This window comes from Phoxinus phoxinus (genome assembly GCF_949152265.1).
Source record: "Phoxinus phoxinus genome assembly, chromosome: 20".
Taxonomy (NCBI): Eukaryota; Metazoa; Chordata; class Actinopteri; order Cypriniformes; family Leuciscidae; genus Phoxinus; species Phoxinus phoxinus.
In genome coordinates, this window is record NC_136895.1 from 13,515,375 (window position 1) to 13,536,581 (window position 21,207).

The following is a 21,207-nucleotide window of genomic DNA, read 5'->3' on the forward strand; positions in this document are numbered from 1 at the left end:
AGTTACCGACAGCTAAACTGAATATAAAGTTTATTTAAATTATTTAACTTAATTATTTAAATTATTTATTTAAACTTAATAATTGATATTGAACATATTATTCATATTATGAATTGAGAATTTTAAATGTGTAGAAGAAAATATAGCGCACAGTTTTTTTTTTTTTACAATTGCTAACATCCTGTAGCCCAATCTGTAGTCACATGTTCTACACATCTGTAGTTTGTGAACATACCATTAACACAATTCATGTTGTTTTCACACAATATGCAGTCAGTTAACATTTCAAAATGCTCAAATCTTCTTTTCACACAACCCAATACCAAAATCATGGATAATTCTGGTCTTATTTACAATTGCTTAAACACAGCATGACAGAAATGAAGAGCCAATGTTCAAACCCTAAATATAGTATAAAGCCTTTACTTCTGCAACAACATCAGCTCAAAAGTACTGATATTACAGTTTTTCTCGATTGCTTAAACACTATAACCAGGCTTTTGAACTAAAATTTCAAAACCATAATGCCATTTATCAAAAAGCACACCCATTTCACTAAACTATAAACACTATTCCCTGGTTTGACACACAGATTTGTTGAACTGTCACAGTAAATCTCTACACACAAATCCCTTCATTTCTCATTGCCTACACCATGTTGTCATTTAGAAAGCACTAGCATTCAGTATTGTTCACTCAAGTCAGCACAGCTTCAGCTCAGTTTGCACACACTTCCCCAGGTGAAAACACTAAGAGTCAAAATTGAACACACATCAATCAGATCCTTCAATAGATAAAAGTGCCCGAATCACTTTATTGAGTTTTGGAACAATGGATCCAGAAAGACATGAAGGAAGAGGTCGAGGAGGGAGAGGAGGAGGAGGAGGAGGGAGAGGAGGAGGAGGGAGAGGAGGAGGAGGAGGAGGAGGAGGAGGAGGAGGATGGGTAAGCGTAAGGGGAAGAAGACCAGCAGTCTCAGATGAAATTCAAGCCACTTTAGTTGACCATGTCTTTGTCCATGTATGACTATGAGGGAGGCTGGGCAACGAGTACAGCCACAAGCAACATATCTTACCAGTTTTGTAAATGTTGTTTTGAATTTATTACACCAGTGTGTAAGACTATGTTGTAGTGTGTGTGATTTTGATGGCTTGTGTGTCCAGTCTGAGGGCAAAGTTTGGTTTTTCAGCAAGAGTGAATGGTTTTGAGTGGAGAGCTTCATTTTGACCTGAAAATAGGATGTTTGGGGAATTGGGTGAGAAGTTATGGATTTGTGTTTACTGTTCTGAGGATACGAGGCATAGTTTCAAGAAATGTTTTTAAGCAATTGAGAAAAACTGAAATGTTACAGTTTGTGCAAATTATTTCAAAGTAAACAATAGGTTTACTGTGAACCTATTGTTTTAAATGCCCGAACATGCACCAAAAGCGTTAAAGTCAGTCAGGGTCAGGGAGGATCGGAAAATAGGGCTCCCCCGAAAGCCACTTTGTAATTCGAACCCTGCATATAATATGGTGAATTCTAAATAGTGAATTCTAATGAACGAATTCTGAAAGGTTTTGAAACAGTTTCCTCACAGCAAAGCAAAAGTCGTGGAATCGGTGGAATTTTAAAAATATTTTAAATGCATAAATCTTGAAAAAGAGCTTAACAAATTGTTAAAGATTAGGCTATAGAGAAACACTTCTGCATGTATTGCTGAACTAACTGTATGTTCTTAAAATAATGTAAATCTTGTTTCAGAAATTAAATGTGAAGTTCCTCGTGACCCGCTTGTGTATGACCCGTACTCTTACTTCAGGGGAAATCTGAAATTGGGAGAAAAAAGATCTTACTCTTGCATATCTGGATATGATCAAATGTCAGCAGAGGCCACATGCACACGAGACGGATGGACACCAAACCCACTGTGTGCTGGTATGTGCTCATATTAATGTTCAGGTTTGTGCAAATGAATCATTATCATATAATATGAATTCTAATTAATTTGATGGATATTTCTTTACAGTAATGAGTGCAGCACCAAACATCCCAAATGCAGAGATTGTGGAAGATCAGGGAACAAAATACATCATCAATTCAAGAATACAATATAAATGTAATCCTGGGTTTAAACCAGAGCAGCCTGTACACATCACCTGTATTTCCCAGACTGAATGGACAGGCATACAGGAATGCACTGGTGTGTTACAGTAACGTCTCGGTTACGTATGTAACCCTTGTTCCCTGAGTACAGGGAACGGAGACGTGTCGTCGGGGGAGTTCCCTGACGAATTGGGATCACGCTAGGGAGACCAAATGCCTACGAGAGAATTAAAACGAGCTAATGAAAATTGGCATGCAGGAATGCATTCCGCAGCCCGCCTACCAGCGCGGGTATAAAAGGCGGAAGCAACACATGCATAGTGCTTTTCGCTGAGGAGCCGAACAGTGTCCAGTCCTCCGCGAAGGTACAGCAACATGGCGAAGGGACGACACGTCTCCGTTCCCTGTACTCAGAGAACGAGGGTTACATACGTAACCGAGACGTTCCCTTTCGTCCTGGGAACCCTGACGAATTGGGATCCCTAATAAAACGCCATGGTGCTGGCCCCTTCCAGCGCCCAGCTAAGCTACCCTGCAGCAGTTTCTAGAATAAGTTGCTGGAGCTAGCTAGGAATCACACTGCTGTTCCACAAGACCCGCTCAGTGGATATTAGATAACACGTACCTGGCCGAAGCGCAGGGTGGGGTAGCAAGCCGACACAACCTATTCCCTCGCACCACTGGCCGTAGCGAGCACTCGGGAGGAAACAGGTTCCACACGCAGACTATAAAACCTAGCGAATGTGTTAGGTGTCGCCCAGCCCGCAGCTCTACAGATGTCTGACAGCGAGGCGCCTTGAGCCAAAGCCCAGGAAGCGGCAACACCTCTAGTGGAGTGAGCACGCAACCTGGGAGGACAAGGCTCACCCAGAGACTCATACGCTCGGGTGATAGCATCCACTAACCAGTGAGCCAACCTCTGCTTGGAAACAGCCTTCCCCTTCTGCTGGCCTCCATAACAAACAAGAGCTGATCTGAGGTCCTAAGCTTTGCGTTCTGTCAACATAAACCCGCAGGGCGCGGACGGAACAGAGAAAAGCTAGGGCTGGGTCTGCCTCCTCCTGGGGCAGCGCTTGCAGGTTCACTACCTGATCCGCGAAGGGGGTGGTAGGAACCTTGGGCACATATCCAAGCCGGGGTCTCAATACAACGTGAGAAGGCCCGGCCCGAACTCTAGGCATGATTCGTCGACCGAAGAAGCTTGCAGATCCCCGACCCTCTTGAAAGAGGCCAATGCCAACAGGAGCGCTGTCTTATTGGACAGGATATTAAGCTCCACTGTTTACAAAGGCTCAAAAGGAGGGTACAGGGTGCAAAACGCGAGGTGGATTTAACCTCCTAGCACCCTTAAGGAATCTGACGATTAGGTCGTGCTTCCCCAAAGATTTACCCTCTACTGCATCGTGATCAGTGGCTATTGCAGCAACATACACTTTGAGGGTGGAGGGAGACAGCCTTCGCTCCAACCCATCTTGCAGGAAGGAAAGCACGACTCCGATCGGGCAAGTTCGGGGGTCCTCCTGACGGGAGGAACACCAAGCAACGAACAGGTTCCACTTCAACGCATAGAGGCGCCTCGTAGAGGGGGCTCTAGCGGAAGTGATGGTGTCTACCACTGCCTGTGGCAGACCACCTAAAACCTCCACGTCCCGTCCAGGGACCAGACATGGAGTTTCCAGAGGTCTGGACGCGGGTGCCAAGAGTGCCCCGTCTCCGAGAGAGGAAACGGCGAAGGGGGGGCTGTCGTGAGGAGCATGAGTTCCGTGAACCAAGTCCTGGTGGGCCAATACGGCACCACTAGAAGGACCTGCTCCTCGTCCTCCCTGACCTTGCACAGAGTCTGTGCAAGGCGGCTCACTGGGGGAAACGCATACTTGCGCCGGTCCCGGGGCCAGCTGAGAGCCAGGGCGTCCGTGCCGAGGGTCCCCTCGGTCAGGGAGTAAAACGACTGGCAATGGGTCATGTCTGGAGAGGCAAACAGGTCTACCTGTGCGGCTCCGAAGACACTCCAAATCAGCTGGACCGCCTGGGAATGGAGTCGCCATTCTCCTGGCAGGGGAGGCTGCCGTGAAAGCTCGTCTGCCACACGGTAGAGCGCCCCTGGAACATGAACGGCACGAAGCGACCTCAGATGCTTCTGACTCCATAGGAGGAGGTGGGAGGCGAGTCGCAACATACGACGGGAGCGTAGACCACCGGGATGGTTGATGTACGCAACGGTCGCAGTGCTGTCCGTACGGACCAGTACGTGCTTGTGTCTGAGAAACCCCTTGAGGCGACACAAGGCTAGGCGTACTGCTTGCAACTCTAGGCAGTTGATGTGCCAATGCAGCTGGGGTCCCGTCCACAGACCCAAAACTGCATGCCCTTGTACGTGGCGTCCCACCCCATGGCAGAAGCATCTGTGAAAACCACAGCATGCCTGGACACCTGGACTAAGGGCACTCCGGCCCGAAGAAACGCAGGATCTAACCATGGGGAGAAGGTTTGGCGGCAGTGCGGGGTCACTTTGACCCGGAACGTGCCGCTCTGCCACGCCCACCGTCGGGACTCGATCGTGACGTCAGCGTTGAAGCGGTCTCATATGTAACAGGCCGAGCGGCTTTACTGTGGCTGCGGCAGCCATATGCCCAAGAAGCCTCTGAAATTGTTTCAGTGGAACCGCTGTCCTGCCTCGAAAGGACCTGAGGCAGGTGAGCACTGACTGGACGCGTTCCTCCGTGAGGCGCGCAGTCCGAGTGACCGAGTCCAGCTCCATACCGAGACAAGAGATCCTCTGCACGGGGCAGAGTTTGCTCTTGTCTCAGTTGACCTGAAGCCCCAACCGGCTGAGGTGCCGAAGCACCATGTCCCTGTGATCGCATAGCGAATGCCTAGTTCTCTCATGGGAACAATGGCCACCTCCGCGACTTTCGTGAAGACGCGGGGCGACAGGGCCAGCCCGAAGGGTAGGACCTTGTACTGACACGCTCGGCCCTCGAAAGCAAACCGTAGAACCGGTCTGTGTCGAGGAAGAATCGAGACATGAAAGTACACATCCTTCAGGTCGATCGCTGCAAACCAATCCTGGGGACGGATGCATTCGAAAATGCGCTTCTGCGTGAGTATTTTGAACGGGAGTTTGTGCAGGGCCCGATTCAAAACTCGCAGGTCCAGGATTGGCCGTAACCCACCGCTTTTCTTAGGTACAATGAAGTAGGGGCTGTAAAACCCAGACCTCATCTCGGCAGGAGGGACCGGCTCGACCTCGTCCTTCGCCAGCAGGACGTCGATCTCTTTCCGCAAGACAGGGGCATCCACTGACTGCACACGGGTGAGTGGATGCCACTGAACTTGGGAGGCCGACGTGCAAACTGAATTGCATAGCCAAACCAGATGGTGCGGATGAGCCATCGGGAAGGACCTGGAAGCGCTAGCCAGGCTTCCTGCCAGACCGTCCCAACGTGCCTACCCGAACCACCGGCGTACCCGCGGAGGGGCAGCGAGGCGGAAGACAGGGACCCGGCTCTGGTGGCGTTGTAGCGACCAAGAACGGGGTCTGGGCGTCAAACTCGACACCAACCCGCTTCCACCGGGGGGCAGACGGCAGAGAAGGCCCGTGGGCGTTCTGCTGCGGGCTGCCCGGTGGCGAAGGGAGAGGGAGAGACGAGGAACGAGGCCCTGACTCCTCGTGTCCTGGTCTCTGCGCCTCCAGGCCCAGCTGCAGACCGGAGCGACGCAGCCAAGGCTGCGTCACTGCTATCCGCGAGCTGGGGAGAGGGGAGCGGGAGTGTCGCCGTTCGGGGCAGCGCACACTGCCATTCTGACCCTCTCGGACAGAGGAGACAGGTCTTATTTTACTGCCAGTCCTGACCATGAGGGGAAACGAGGAGCGAGGCCCGGGGGCCTCGAGTCCTGGTTTCCGCCTCGTCGCCCAGCGAGAGACGAGAGTGACAAGGCCGTAGCCCTCACTGTCATCTAAGCGCTGGGGCCTTAGAAACGAAATTATCCACCCGGCCCTACCCCGGGGGAAGGAGTGGTGATAACACACACTCCCGAAGAGCAGATATCACAAACTCTGGGTCGCTCCTCTCAGGGTCGTTTCCCATCCTCTTGCTGAGGGGAAACAAACCCCGAGCGGGCTGGTTTAAAGGCGCTTCTGGACCACCAGTGTGGACATCGTCTGCCCGAGGGCCAGCACTGTGACTAATCACGGTCAGTCACAAGCGCAGCTCCACCCCGAGTCAGAACTACCCACGTGCACTGAATGTGCAGGGGTAGTGAGAGAGGAAAAACTTCTGCAGATTTAGCCATGTTTGGCTTGCCATATTGGCACCAAAATGCTTCCATACTGCCAAAAAATTTCACACTCCCCCTGACACTTTAGAATAGCCCAGGAAAGTATAGCTGTCAAGTCTGAATCTTCAGCATGAGAACATACTATTATAGTAGGAACGCAGCATCATTTTCAGAGTATAACAGCCCTCTCTCCGATGTAGCGATCGACATCTGTCCTCCCCTGGAGCCCCGAATGAAATGCTTGGTCCCCCATGAGAAGGACTAGAATCCCATCCGAAAGCCTCGACGGCACACGGCACGCTGAGCGGCTCAAGCCTTTCACGTGAAAGGGGAGACGAACAACGTGCCGACGTTGTCATGCACTCATGAGAGAACATGAACCACCCACGAACGCAGTCTCAACACACTGATTAGGCGTGTGAAACAGTGATCGTGGCCGTCACCAGGCATGCAAGACAGTGAACGTGGCCATCATTTCGATGACACACGGCACGCTGGGCGCTCAAGCCTTCAGGCAAGGCGAACAACGTGCCGACGTGGTCATGCTCTCATAAGAAAGCATAAACCACCCACAGTCTCAGCATGTTTGCGATGCGCTAGAGGAGTGGGAAGCTCGTGAGGGTCTTTCACCTGACGAGACATACCGCACTGTAACCCCCTGTAATCACCAAATGCTCATTAGCCAAAGTAGTCCTCTCCTTTTTAGAAAAGGAACTAGATTGGGGAACAAGCAAAAGGGACTCAACCTCGTAGAGGTACACGAGTCTCGACCGCGCATCTAGAGCGCCGAATGACGCGCGCTGGGTTGCCGTGACAACCCGCGCTGTCAGCCGGCGCTCGACGGCACACGGCACACTGAGCGGCTCAAGCCTTTACGTGAAAGGGGAGACGAACAACGTGCCGACGTGGTCATGCACTCCTGAGAGGACATGAACCACCCACGAACGTAGTCTCACACACTGATTAGGCATGTGAAACAATGAACGTGGCCGTCAAATGAGGACAGGAAACGATCGCATCCAGAAACACACGAGTGAAACGTCATCCTGAAAAGGACGCGATCTTCACTCGTGTTGCTCTTTCAGGAAGAAAGTACTCTCTCTATTGTGCTGAAGCACACAGGAAACCAACGCGGCAGCACAGCGGGGAAACTGCAAGCCCGCTGTGCGCACTCAACCGTTTACCAGCTGTGAGAACAGCTTTTGAATTAACAGCGTGTAAACGCAGCCGGCAGACAGGAACCGTGTGGTCGCTGAAACGCCGTCTCACCAACACAGAGAGATCCCATCCCGAAACAGCAGACTCGTTGAGTGTAAGATATAATCTTAAAGCTCATTCACTCAGAGAAGACACAACCGGTCGGCTCCGAAGCTACAAGCACTATGCATGCGTTGCTTCCGCCTTTTATACCCGCACTGGTAGGCGGAATGCATTCCTGCATGCCAATTTTCATTGGCTCGTTTTAATTCTCTCGTAGGCATTTGGTCTCCCTAGCGTGATCCCAATTCGTCAGGGAACTCCCCCGACGACACGTCGGAGTTCCCAGGACGAAAGGGAACATATATTACAGATATTATAACTTTTTCAATATTCAAATCATTATATATCTTCAATGATAACTCAATTTATGTATGCGCTTATATTAATGTTACAGTTTGTGAAAATTATTTAACTTAATAATTGATATTGAACATATTATTCATATTATGAATTAAGAATTTTAAATGAATAGAAAATAATAGAGCTTAATAAAACATTTTGTTTTTAAAACAAATGATTTTCAAATGATGAAAAGATTCCTATTCATAAAGTAAATATATATATATATATGTTTAAATTTAAGTTTAAGATTTAAACAAAATGTTTTATTAAGCTCACTTTTTTTAATCATTTAAAATTCTTAATTCATAATATGAATAATATGTAAGGATTACTCAATTTAATTTGATGGAATTTTACTATTAATTGAAATGTTAATCTTGAAAAATGGCTTAAAATAGTTTTGAGTGTAAGATTATAGAGAAACACTTCAGAATTTGGTACTAAACTTACTGCATGTTATTAAAATAATGTAAATCTTGTTTCAGAAATTAGATGTGAAGTTCCACGTGACCCGCGTGTGTCTAGGCCAGAACTTTACTTCAGTGGAGATATGAAGTTGGGAGCAAAACGAGATTACTATTGCATATCTGGATATGATCAAATGTCAGCAGAGGCCACATGTACACGAGACGGATGGACACCAAACCCACTGTGTGCTGGTATGTGCTCATATTAATGTTACAGTTTGTGCAAATTATTTAACAGACAATTTGAAAATTAATTATAATCAATGAATTCTGGAAGGTTTTGAAACTGTTTCCTCACAGCAAAGCAAAAATCGTGTCGTGATCTGTCTCTGAAATTTTTGGGCACATTTTACAGACAGCCAATAATGTTTTGTATATTATACTATTACTGTGAATGTGTATTTTCATTGTTAATTATTTGAGGTCATCAGGTTTGACTGCAGCTGATCTAAACTCATCTTTATCATCCTGATAATACAGTTTTTTACGATCGCTATGACAGTTTTTTCAATACATTTAACAATTTTCCTAAACTCTTAACGCACCAACACACCTAAAACACACAATTGGCAAAACAATTAATTTCATTCTCAAAATCACACATTGTAAACTAAACTCCAAAACTAATTTTCAAAATACAATAATACACTAACACAATACACTATGTCTAACAAAACACTGCAAACATGTTTCAAAATCAAATAATTATTCAAAACACTAACACATGTTCTCTTCCAACAGGAACATTTAGTCAATCATAACACAATGACAAAAAGAACACTAACATCAGCTGAAATTACAGAAACTACATTATTTTATGTGTCAGGTCAGCCCTTATACAATAGACAGTTTATTGTATTGAATATACATTTTTCTCTACATTTTTTGTTTTGTTGGGTTTAGTAAATGCATGCATTTCTTTTCTTTTGCTGCAGAAATTCAATACAAAAATGCATCTCTAGACCATCAGCTAGAAAGAGTAGCTTTATGTACAGTTTATGAAAACAAAAAAAAGACAGAAACAGAATTGCTGCAATAAAGACTTTATTTGCAAAAGGACATTTATTGCAAGATATACCTCTCCCATGTCCTTGTCCCACTCCTCTCCCTTGTCCTGGTACTCGTCTTCCTCTCCCCCCGTGCAAGCATTTTTTTCTTTCTTTCTTTCTTTCTTTCTTTCTTTCTTTCTTTCTTTCTTTCTTTCTTTCTTTCTTTCTTTCTTTCTTTCTTTCTTTCTTTCTTTCTTTCTTCGTGTTGCTCTATATTGTTCCTTTTCCACACAAGATCAGCCCAAAGAGTCCTCTTTTATAACATATGGTCATGCGATTGAAAGAAACTCAACACCTGAGTGTAATTCCTTGGATATCAGCTGTAATTTATATATTTGCATAACTTCAATAAGCTGTTTCTCAGTAGCAATGGAATAAAAATACAGGAAATATATTTGTGTTTCAATTCACAATATGAACAGTATTGAACACTTTGACTTTAGCCTAACTTATGTTTAGAACATGATGTTATCTGTTCTGACATACAGTGTGAAAGCATTTGTAAATTTGGCAGTAAAATGACATTGTTTTGGTATTGGTTGAGCTTGTGTGTAAAAGAAGTTCAAGCATTTAAAATTTGTGTTAACTGTATGCATTTTGTGTCAAAGCAACAAGAAATGTGTTAATTGTATAGCCTAAGACGGATGTTGTGCTAACCATGTTAAGAGTTTAGGAAACTTGTTAAATGTATTGAAAAAACTGTCATAGCCATTGTAAAAAACTGTAAGAGTAAAATTCCATCACGTAATATATTATTCATATTTTGAATTAAGAATTTTAAAAGAATTTAAAAAACTAGAGCTTAATAAAACATTTTGTATAAATCTTAAAGGAACAATGATCTGGACCGTTTATGATTTGTATTCATTAATTTAAAAAATAAATATACAAAACATTTTATTGAGCTCTAGTTTTTTTTATCATTTAAAATTCTTAATTTATAAAATGAATAATATGTAAGGATTATTCAATTAAATTTGATGGAATTTTACCATAAATTGAAATGCGTAAATCTTGACAGAGAAAAGAAGGCTTAAAACAGTGTAAGATTATAGAGAAACACTTCTACATTTATACTGAACTTATTGCATGCTATTAAAAATAATGTAAATCTTGTTTCAGAAATTAGATGTGAAGTTCCACGTGACCCGCGTCTGTCTAGCCCAGAACATTACTTCAGTGGAGATATGAAGTTGGGAGCAAAGAAAGATTACTATTGCATATCTGGATATGATCAAATACCAGGAATGGCCACATGCACACCAGACGGATGGACACCAAACCCACTGTGTGGTATGTGCTCATATTAATGTTACAGTTTGTGCAAATTATTTAACATATATGAATTCTAATTAGTGAATTCTGAAAGGTTTTGAAACTGTTTCCTCAAAGCAAAGCAAAAACCGTGTCGTGATCTGTCTTTGAAATCTTCGGCACATTTTACAGACAGCCAATAATGTATTGTATATTACACTATTACTGTGTTTGTGTATTTTCATTGTTAAATAATTGAGGTCATCAGGTTTGACTGCAGCTGATCTAAACTCATCTTTATCATCCTGATAATAATTAATCTGATATTATACACCTCTTTTGTTGAGTTTCATGTCAGTTACCGACAGCTAAACTGAATATAAAGTTTATTTAAATTATTTAACTTAATTATTTAAATTATTTATTTAAACTTAATAATTGATATTGAACATATTATTCATATTATGAATTGAGAATTTTAAATGTGTAGAAGAAAATATAGCGCACAGTTTTTTTTTTTTTACAATTGCTAACATCCTGTGGCCCAATCTGTAGTCACATGTTCTACACATCTGTAGTTTGTGAACATACCATTAACACAATTCATGTTGTTTTCACACAATATGCAGTCAGTTAACATTTCAAAATGCTCAAATCTTCTTTTCACACAACCCAATACCAAAATCATGGATAATTCTGGTCTTATTTATTTACAATTGCTTAAACACAGCATGACAGAAATGAAGAGCCGATGTTCAAACCCTAAATATAGTATAAAGCCTTTACTTCTGCAACAACATCAGCTCAAAAGTACTGATATTACAGTTTTTCTCGATTGCTTAAACACTATAACCAGGCTTTTGAACTAAAATTTCAAAACCATAATGCCATTTATCAAAAAGCACACCCATTTCACTAAACTATAAACACTATTCCATGGTTTGACACACATATTTGTTGAACTGTCACAGTAAATCTCTACACACAAACCCCTTCATTTCTCATTGCCTACACCATGTTGTCATTTAGAAAGCACTAGTATTCAGTATTGTTCACTCAAGTCAGCACAGCTTCAGCTCAGTTTGCACACACTTCCCCAGGTGAAAACACTAAGAGTCAAAATTGAACACAGGAGGATGGGTAAGCGTAAGTGGAAGAAGACCAGCAGTCTCAGATGAAAATCAAGCCACTTTAGTTGACCATGTCCTTGTCCATGTATGACTATGAGGGAGGCTGGGCAACGAGTACAGACAAATTTCAGTCGCCTCCATCATCAGAAGCTTTATGGAGGTGTGCTGGCAAACAAAATTATATCACTGAATAAAAGAAAAACATTTCCAATTGTCTTTGATGAGGTTTATTTTCTTGCAAGAAAAGGCCAGCAGTCGTATAGTCACACAGAGCGGCTGCAGAGTGTGACAGTGAAGCATCCTCTCTCCTTTATAGTCTTGACTCCCAGAATGTTATCTTTCTAGGCCAATGAAGGTATTTCAACATTCTTAGACTTGTTCATCATATTGTATCATTGAGTGGAGGCCCTCCTGTCATGTACAACACTCTTTACCATTCCAATACAATTCCATATTACAGTTTTTACCAACTGCTTACACACAAAATCTTTTCATGTCACACGATTTTTGAAACCTCTCACTCAAAATGCAAAACTACACATCAAATCTCCAAAACCATAAGCTATTTCTCAGCCTTTGACTCAGTTTTCAATTACATAAAACACTTTTTTCAAAACACTACACACAATTCTCGACCTAAAACACAAAAATCGAATGGGAAATGACTTGCTTTCCTTTTCCAAACACAACCAATCAAAATGCTACACTTATTCACCAGGCCACACACACACTCCTCACATGTGCAAACACTACAGTAATTTCTGATCACACAATCACTGCTTTACTGTAGTATACATTAGGCCTATGAATACAGTAGGTCACAGGTCAGATTACCTGTTTTGAACAATGGATTCCTGGGACCCCCCAGGACCCCACACACACAACAATTGTGTTCTTTACTGTATTCTAGAATATTTTTTTGGTTTACATATGTTTATGGTTTTGTTGTATGCTACTGTAAACAACAGTAATGTTACAGTTTTTCTCAGTCGCTTTGGTGCATTTCTCATATCACTATTTACATTTGCACAACAGTTAATGCAGTTCTCAAAACAATTAGTACAAACTGCAAAACCTAGTTGATAACCTGCAAAAGCGTGTCACTTGCTCAAAATGGATCGCTCATTCCTCAAAAGCAAGTATTCATTTCAATGAAAGTGTCAGTGTCATCAAGATGAAAAGTCTTGACACCATTGCTTATGAACAAGATAGTCAAATGGCTTTGTCATGTTTTCATTATGACAGTTTACTCTGTAAATGTTTTCCAATGCAAAAAAGTCAAATATTGGTGACACTACCTGAAAATGCTCAAGACAGCAGTAAATACTATTTGCACAGCCATTTGAAAAATACAGTAAAGTTACACATTACTGTATTTAGTGAGGTAACTGAGTACAAGACACTGAATGTTTCACATTTTCACTGCATATGCTCTTTGCAATTCTAATTTGTTCACAGCATTGTGCAAAAGAAAAAATACACCCTTATTTACAACAAACATAAACTCTCTTTGCGTAGAGCTGTGCACAACTGTAAACAATATTGCAGTACATATTGGAACTGAACATACAACATACATAGTACTGTAATCATTCATGCACATCCAGACGTTCCTCTCTGTCTGGCCACATCATTTCATCTGCATCACAGCGAATATCATCTCTTGCAATGCAATCCAAAACAACAACATGCTTGCTCAGATGGTCTCCAGTTAGACCCCTCTCAGTCTCAGGGATTATGTCCCTGTAAAGAGTGTCTAACAAAGTCAGCAGATGTTGTGTGTTGTATGGAGCAAGACTGGGGATATGCCATTTATACACACCTGTTCTCCCGACGAAATGTTTGAATAATTGAATTTACAGTGGTTCTCCCAACATTTGGCTGCACCCTTCGACCAGCCTCAGCCGTTGTGAGGCCGTGATTGACAACATGATCCACAATTGTAGCCCTGAAGTGGCTTATCATTGGTTGCAACTAGTAATGCTTCACACACCCCTTCGCATCAGTGAAAGTTGAGATTCACCTAAGATAAGATGTTTTTTGTAAAATTTGCTTGACAGATTTTGACAACTAGTTCAACATTTTTGTATGTAATGACTCAAGCAATGAAAGGAGGACTATTAGTTTTATATGGAATGACTATTCAGCATTCACAAGTATAGTTAATTTTGACTGACATGACATAAGCAAATGAAAATGTTATAAAACAGCAGAGAGTTGTATGAAAGCAATTGATGCATGTCCAAAAGCATTTGCAATTTGTTCGAAGGAATGAGAAACTGCTACTATGATGTGCACAAATGACTAAATGTTGTGGAGGTTGAACTAACTGTTGTGCAAATGTAAATAGTGATGTGAGAAATGCACCAAAGCGACTGAGAAAAACTGTAAATATTTTCTGTTTCTACATTGCATTGGTGTTTCCAGTGTAGATAATTCATAAGGTTTACAGTGTTGTCTCAGCAGATTACTGTCACTGTAGAACGTTACATTGAAATGTAGATATAAGCCTAAAGACCAAAGAGCTTTAGATTTAGAACAACAGTGTTTGCATGGTATATCCAAAAATGTACTATTATGAAAGAAGTGTTTTGTTGGGGAACCACAAGCAACAAATCTTACCAGTTTTGTAAATGTTGTTTTGAATTTATTACACCAGTGTGTAAGACTATGTTGTAGTGCAGGGGTCGGCAACTGGCGGCCCGCGGGCCAAAACTGGCCCGCCAGCAATATTTTCTGGCCCGCTGGATTATTTTGGAAGTTATTTTTTTTTTTTTTTTTTTTTTTTTTTTACTATAACGGTTTACAAATAGGCCCCGTGAATCAGTGATGCGCGGGATGATCCAAAATGAGCGACGAGTGCCTGCGGTCACCCGCGGTTACGAGTCATCCAAAAATATTTTTAATGATATTCGGGTCGCGGTCGGTCGGGTCGTTTGAAATAAAGATGCCAATTAAACCATTGTAATTTATATAGTACTAGACATAATGTTCTATGAAATACACATGTCTACACTTTATTGTCTGAATAACTGCGCGAGGATGACGCACGAGCTCAGTCTGCAGAGATGACAGTGGGAAATCCTTATTTACCTTTTGAATGTTGAGCGCATTATTAACTTTTGAATAATGGTGCGTTCACACCGGACGCGAATAGCGCGTCAGGCGCGAGTGATTCCAATGTTAAGTCAATGCAAAGACGCGTGTAACGCGTCTTTGCATTGACTTAACATTGAAATCACTCGCGCCTGACGCGCTATTCGCGTCCGGTGTGAACGCACCATTAGAGCTGAAGCGGGACAAAATGCCCGATTTCCCAAAACGTTGAACTGAGCAATGCCATTGTGCCATTTTAATAGGCTACTTTTAAACGCATATAGCTCAGTAATGCGAGTTTTATGTATTTTCTGAGAGGGGGCGGGGTTTTTGTTGGGAAATTCGGAGGAGAGACGCACACTTCGAGACTGGATAAACACATGCAGCATCTTAATTGTTAAGAAAATGAAACGAAATAAATGAATAAATCAAGCCTTTATTACAAATACAGCATTTAGAAAAATGCGCACCCCTAGTTCCTACGTCTATGGCCCAATGGTCCAGTGGTAGAACATTCGTCAAGTGTGTAAAAGGTTCTGGGTTCTAATCTGCATTTGTATAGTTTTTTTTTTTTTTTTCGTTTTTTCTTCTTCATCTAAACCGATTATGCTCATCAGTGGTTGTATATAAGTAGTAGGGACACGTTTGTGTGCATTATATTTTGTGATTTCACCTAACGAATAGGCCTATTCCATGTAGCTGGCCCGCCATCTACTGGATAAAAAAAATATTGGCCCGCGGCCAAAGTTACTTGCCGACCCCTGTTGTAGTGTGTGTGTGTTGTGGGGGCTTGTGTGTCCAGTCTGAGGGCAAAGTTTGTTTTTCAGCAGAGTGAATGGTTTTGAGTGGAGAGCTTCATTTTGACCTGAAAATAGGATGTTTGGGTGAATTGGGTGAGACGTTATGGATTTGAGTTTACTGTTCTGAGGATACGAGGCATAGTTTCAAGAAATGTTTTTAAGCAATTGAGAAAAACTGAAATGTTACAGTTTGTGCAAATTATTTCAATTAGTGTTCGAATTACGGGGGAGCTAAGGGGAGCTCGGCTCCCCTGAAAAGGCTCCCCTGAAAGCCTACTTTGAGACAATTAGGGGGAGCTCTAAAACACTGTCAATTTTTTTGTTATGTGAGTTGTTCTGTTTTTATCATGATTTGCATTAGGGCTGAACGATATTCTGTTTTAACATCGACATCGCGATGTGCGATGCGCTTCATGAGGCGCGCGCGCGGTCTCTTGCTCTCTCTCTCCCTCTCTGCCGTGCACACGCTGCGCGTTTTGGAGCACAGTCTCGGTCTCGCGGGCGCGCTCGCTCTAGATTCCGGAGATTTTAACTAATACGCGGGCATCAGTGAGCCGCTATGCGGGAGACTCCCGGAACTTCCGGGAGACTTGGGATGTCTGCATTTCTATACTGAAATAATATTGGCATTATAATTATTGATTTTTTTGGTGCCCCCTCAGCTCTTGATGCGCGTGGTGGGAGCGGTGGTGCTGACAGGCGGTATGGTGTCTGTAGGCTAAAGCTGCTGTTTAAATGTGTTCGGCTTTTCTGCTTACAGAAACATGTTCTCTAATCTGTTTAGAAGATTTAATAATTAAATCTGTTTAATAATAATTTAAGATAAAAATATATTAAAGTTTTATTTCATTTTGTTTATTTCATATGATTATGATGACCAACACTGTTTTACTTCGGCACTTTGGCTAAGAAAAGTTGACTTAAAAGATTGTGAACTAAAATGCTTATAAGTTGTTTTTATAAAAAAATTATTTATTTTAAGTTATATTGTTGTAAACCAATCAGGGGGTTGGTGTAAATCTGCTGTTTTATTTAAAAATGTGTTCTGCTTTTGTGTTTACAGAAATGTTCTAATTTTGGAATAAAATATTAAGTGACCTTTTTGTCACTTGTAATGAAGCATGCTTATTAGTGAAATTATTCATATCATGGAATGGTAATTATTGACTTTAGCCTGGAGTTATGGCTCTCAATATCGCAATATATATCGTTGGGGAAAAAAATTTAATTGTAATTTTTTGCACAAACAATGTAATTTTTTTCCAATATCGTGCAGCCCTAATTTGCATGATGTAGGCCTAAGCGCGGTTGATTCAGAACCGTGGACAGAGCTGTTTGCCCTAACACTGACAACACTGACTGACGCTTGCGTTTTGAAGTAAACGGTTTACTAAGTAAACAATGGGTTTACTGTGAACCTATTGTTTTAAATGCCCGAACATGCACCAAAAGCGTTAAAGTCAGTCAGGGTCAGGGAGGATCGGAAAATAGGGCTCCCCCGAAAGCCACTTTGTAATTCGAACCCTGCATATAATATGGTGAATTCTAAATAGTGAATTCTAATGAACGAATTCTGAAAGGTTTTGAAACAGTTTCCTCACAGCAAAGCAAAAGTTGTGGAATCGGTGGAATTTTAAAAATATTTTAAATGCATAAATCTTGAAAAAGAGCTTAACAAATTGTTAAAGATTAGGCTATAGAGAAACACTTCTGCATGTATTGCTGAACTAACTGTATGTTCTTAAAATAATGTAAATCTTGTTTCAGAAATTAAATGTGAAGTTCCACGTGACCAGCATGTGTATCGGCCAGAATATTACTTCAGGGGAGATCTGAAATTGGGAGCAAGAAGATCTTACTCTTGCATATCTGGATATGATCAAATGTCAGCAGAGGCCACATGCACACGCGACGGATGGACACCAAACCCACTGTGTGCTGGTATGTGCTCATATTAATGTTCAGGTTTGTGCAAATGAATCATTATCATATAATATGAATTGTAATTAATTTGATGGATATTTGTTTACAGTAATGTGTGCAGCACCAAACATCCCAAATGCAGAGATTGTGGGGGATCAGAGAACAAAATACATCGTCAATTCAAGAATACAATATAAATGTAATCCTGGGTTTGAACCAGAGCAGCCTGTACACATCACCTGTATTTCCCAGACTGAATAGACAGGCATACAGCAATGCACTGGTATGTTACAGTAACGTATATTACAGATACTATAACTTTTTCAATATTCAAATCATTATATATCTTCAATGATAACTCAATTTATGTATGCGCTCATATTAATGTTACAGTTTGTGAAAATTATTTAACTTAATAATTGATATTGAACATATTATTCATATTATGAGCTTAATAAAACATTTTGTATAAATATTAATGGAATAATAATTTAGTTTATGTGATTCCTATTCATAAATTAAAAAATATATATATATGTTTAAATTTAAGTTTAAGATTTATACAAAATGTTTTATTAAGCTCAGGTTTTTTAATCATTTAAAATTCTTAATTCATAATATGAATAATATGTAAGGATCACTCAATTTAATTTTTAATTTGATGGAATTTTACTATTAATTGAAATGTGTTAATCTTGAAAAATAGTTTTGAGTGTAAGATTATAGAGAAACACTTCAGAATTTGGTACTAAACTTACTGCATGTTAAAATAATGTAAATCTTGTTTCAGAAATTAGATGTGAAGTTCCACGTGACCCGCGTGTGGTTAGGCCAGAACTTTACTTCAGTGGAGATATGAAATTGGGTGTAAAAATATCTTACTCTTGCAAGCCTGGATATGATCAAGTGGCCACATGCACACCAGACGGATGGACACCAAAACCATGTGCTGGTATGTGCTCATATTAATGTTACAGTTTGTGCAAATTATTTAACATAATACAATTTGCAAGTAAATTCTAATCAATGAATTCTGGAAGGTTTTGAAACTGTTTCCTCAAAGCAAAGCAAAAATCGTGTCGTGATCTGTCTCTGAAATTTTGGGCACATTTTACATACAGCCAATAATGTTTTGTATATTACACTATTACTGTGTTTGTGTATTTTCATTGTTAATTATTTGAGGTCATCAGGTTTGACTGCAGCTGATCTAAACTCATCTTTATCATCCTGATAATAATTCATCTGATATTATACACCTCTTTTGTTGAGTTTATTAAAAATTAGAAATCTCTTTTAATCAATTTAATGCATTCTTACAGAATTTAAAAAGGAAAACATTTAGTTAATATATCCTTGATGAAATTTAACCCTTTAATTGATACTACTGAACATATTATTCATATTATGAATTAAGAAATGACTAATAAAAATAGAGCTTAGAGAATAGAGAAATATTTTGTATAAATCTTAATGGAATAAGAAAATGGATGTGATTCGTATTCATAAATTAAAAAAAAAATTACATTTTAGTTTAAGATTTATACAAAATATTTTATTAATCTCTAGGTTTTTTTGAATAATTTAAAATTCTTAATTCATAGTAATGATAATTAAATTCAATTTGATGGAATTTGAAAAATATTTTAATTGCATAAATCTTGAAAAAGGGCTTGAAAAAATAGTTTAAGATTATGGAGAAACACTTTGGTGCTGAACTTATATTGCATGTTATTTAAAAAATATATAAATGTAATGTTTTGTACCCTTAGAAATCTCTTTATGTCACTTGTGGTCAATTTAATGCATCCTTACTGAATTTGAAAGAAATGAAACCCTTTATTATTGATATTATTGAAAATGAAATGTTTGTTTTTCTTCTTTTCTTCAGGTCAGTAAGACATCAATTGAAAGAAAGTTGGAGTAAAACACTGAGGTAAAAACTATTAAACATTTTGATAATGTACAACATTTGATTTACAACCCTTTATTTTCTGTTTTCAGAGTTTATTTTGCAGTGCAATATTAGAATAGGATAAAGATCCTGTAATGAAGAGTAAACTTAAAAACAACAGTAATGTCCACAAGTAAATGCATTTATTACAGTTTTCTTTATTAAGATCTGATTATCCCACAGATCTGAATGAAGATGGACAGACACGCTGCTGACACACACACACACACACACACACACACACACACACACACACACGATTGATGCTTGAATTTACTTGCTCATGTTACAGTAATATGACAGATGTTATAGATTATTTTTTTAATTCCTTGCACACTAAAAGTGGCATTTAAAGCCCACTCAGTGAAATCATTCACTCATACCGAATCTTCAAGTCTGCAAAACTACAAGCACACTATATGCTTTACACTCAGTTTGCATTTGTAAAACAAACTTTTTGCAAAACTCTAAACAGTTCTCTACATTACACACATCACAATGATCATGTGTGAAAACACCTTTACATAAATTGATCACATATGCATTCAAGCCAGTCAGAAAATCAACTTTATTTCTAAAGCGCTTTATACACTAGAGATTGTTTCACAGCATCACAATAGTAATAAATTCAAATTCTGCTGTAAAGCAGCTCTAACAAGCAAATAGAGTCATTATTCAACTCAAGTCAGTTCAGTGTTGATTCAGATCAGTTCCAGAACTGTATATACAGTAAACACGACTGATGAATATTACAGTGTATTTGTGCACATACATGTACATGTGACAAACTCCCCACTGCACACTGAACAAGCAGAAGACACAGAGTATTGTTTTACATTTTTCACATATTTGTGTAGTTTGATGTGTATGCCAATCATTTTATGTTTGTGTGTAGAGTTACTACAAAAAAAAAGACATAGAAGAGTTAAAATAGTTTTGAATGAAGTGTTTGCTTTTGCAAGAGATCTGTGACGTTTTGCATCTTGTGTGTGTTTTGTGGTTTTGTGTGTAGAGTTTTGAGAAATGGTTAGCATAGTTCTTACTGCTTCAGAATAAAGCTTAACAATCAAACTATTACTCTGCTGTCTGTTTAAATTAAATTATGTCCTCCTATTTTATTTAAATATTTATTTAACTAGCGTAAAAGAGTTTGAGCTTAATATAATTTTGCCTGATAAAATCACAAGAATTTAAAAGGTTAGTTAAAAAAAAATACAATACAAACTTAGTAAATATGTATATATTAAATATACATTTATTACAGATAATAGTTTAAATTATTTTGGGTTCAGCACAGTGACAATATAAAGTTAATTATTTAATTGGGGCCATTCTTTAATAATGTATATTATAACAATAGTTAAAACCATTTACAATATGTTTTATTTTCATTACGTAAACCTTTCAATGTTGCTAGAGATACAAATTAAGTTCACAGTGTTTTTTTTTGTTTTTTTTTACTCAGGTTTTAAAAAGACCCACTTGCATCCCATCTGCACGTGTCATTTTTGATGCAGCTCTTGTCATCAAATATTTGCAGCTATATATATATATATAAATAAATATTT

The 21,207-nt window shown here is 40.0% G+C and overlaps 1 protein-coding gene and 1 long non-coding RNA gene across 5 annotated transcripts in view; both read left to right on the forward strand.

Annotated features, from left to right (window-relative positions):
- The window catches only part of LOC306988585 (complement factor H-like), a 77,349-nt gene that overhangs the window by 17,118 nt on the left and 39,024 nt on the right, over window positions 1-21,207 (forward strand). The window lies entirely within an intron of this gene.
- On the forward strand, window positions 1,750-20,716 carry LOC306988587. Of its 2 annotated transcripts, none has more exons than XR_013795446.1 (3): window positions 1,750-1,918; window positions 19,577-19,621; window positions 19,823-20,716. It is a non-coding gene; the product is annotated as an uncharacterized lncRNA (long non-coding RNA). The 2 variants fall into 2 exon arrangements; XR_013795447.1 differs by lacking the exon at window positions 1,750-1,918 and adding an exon at window positions 17,535-17,703.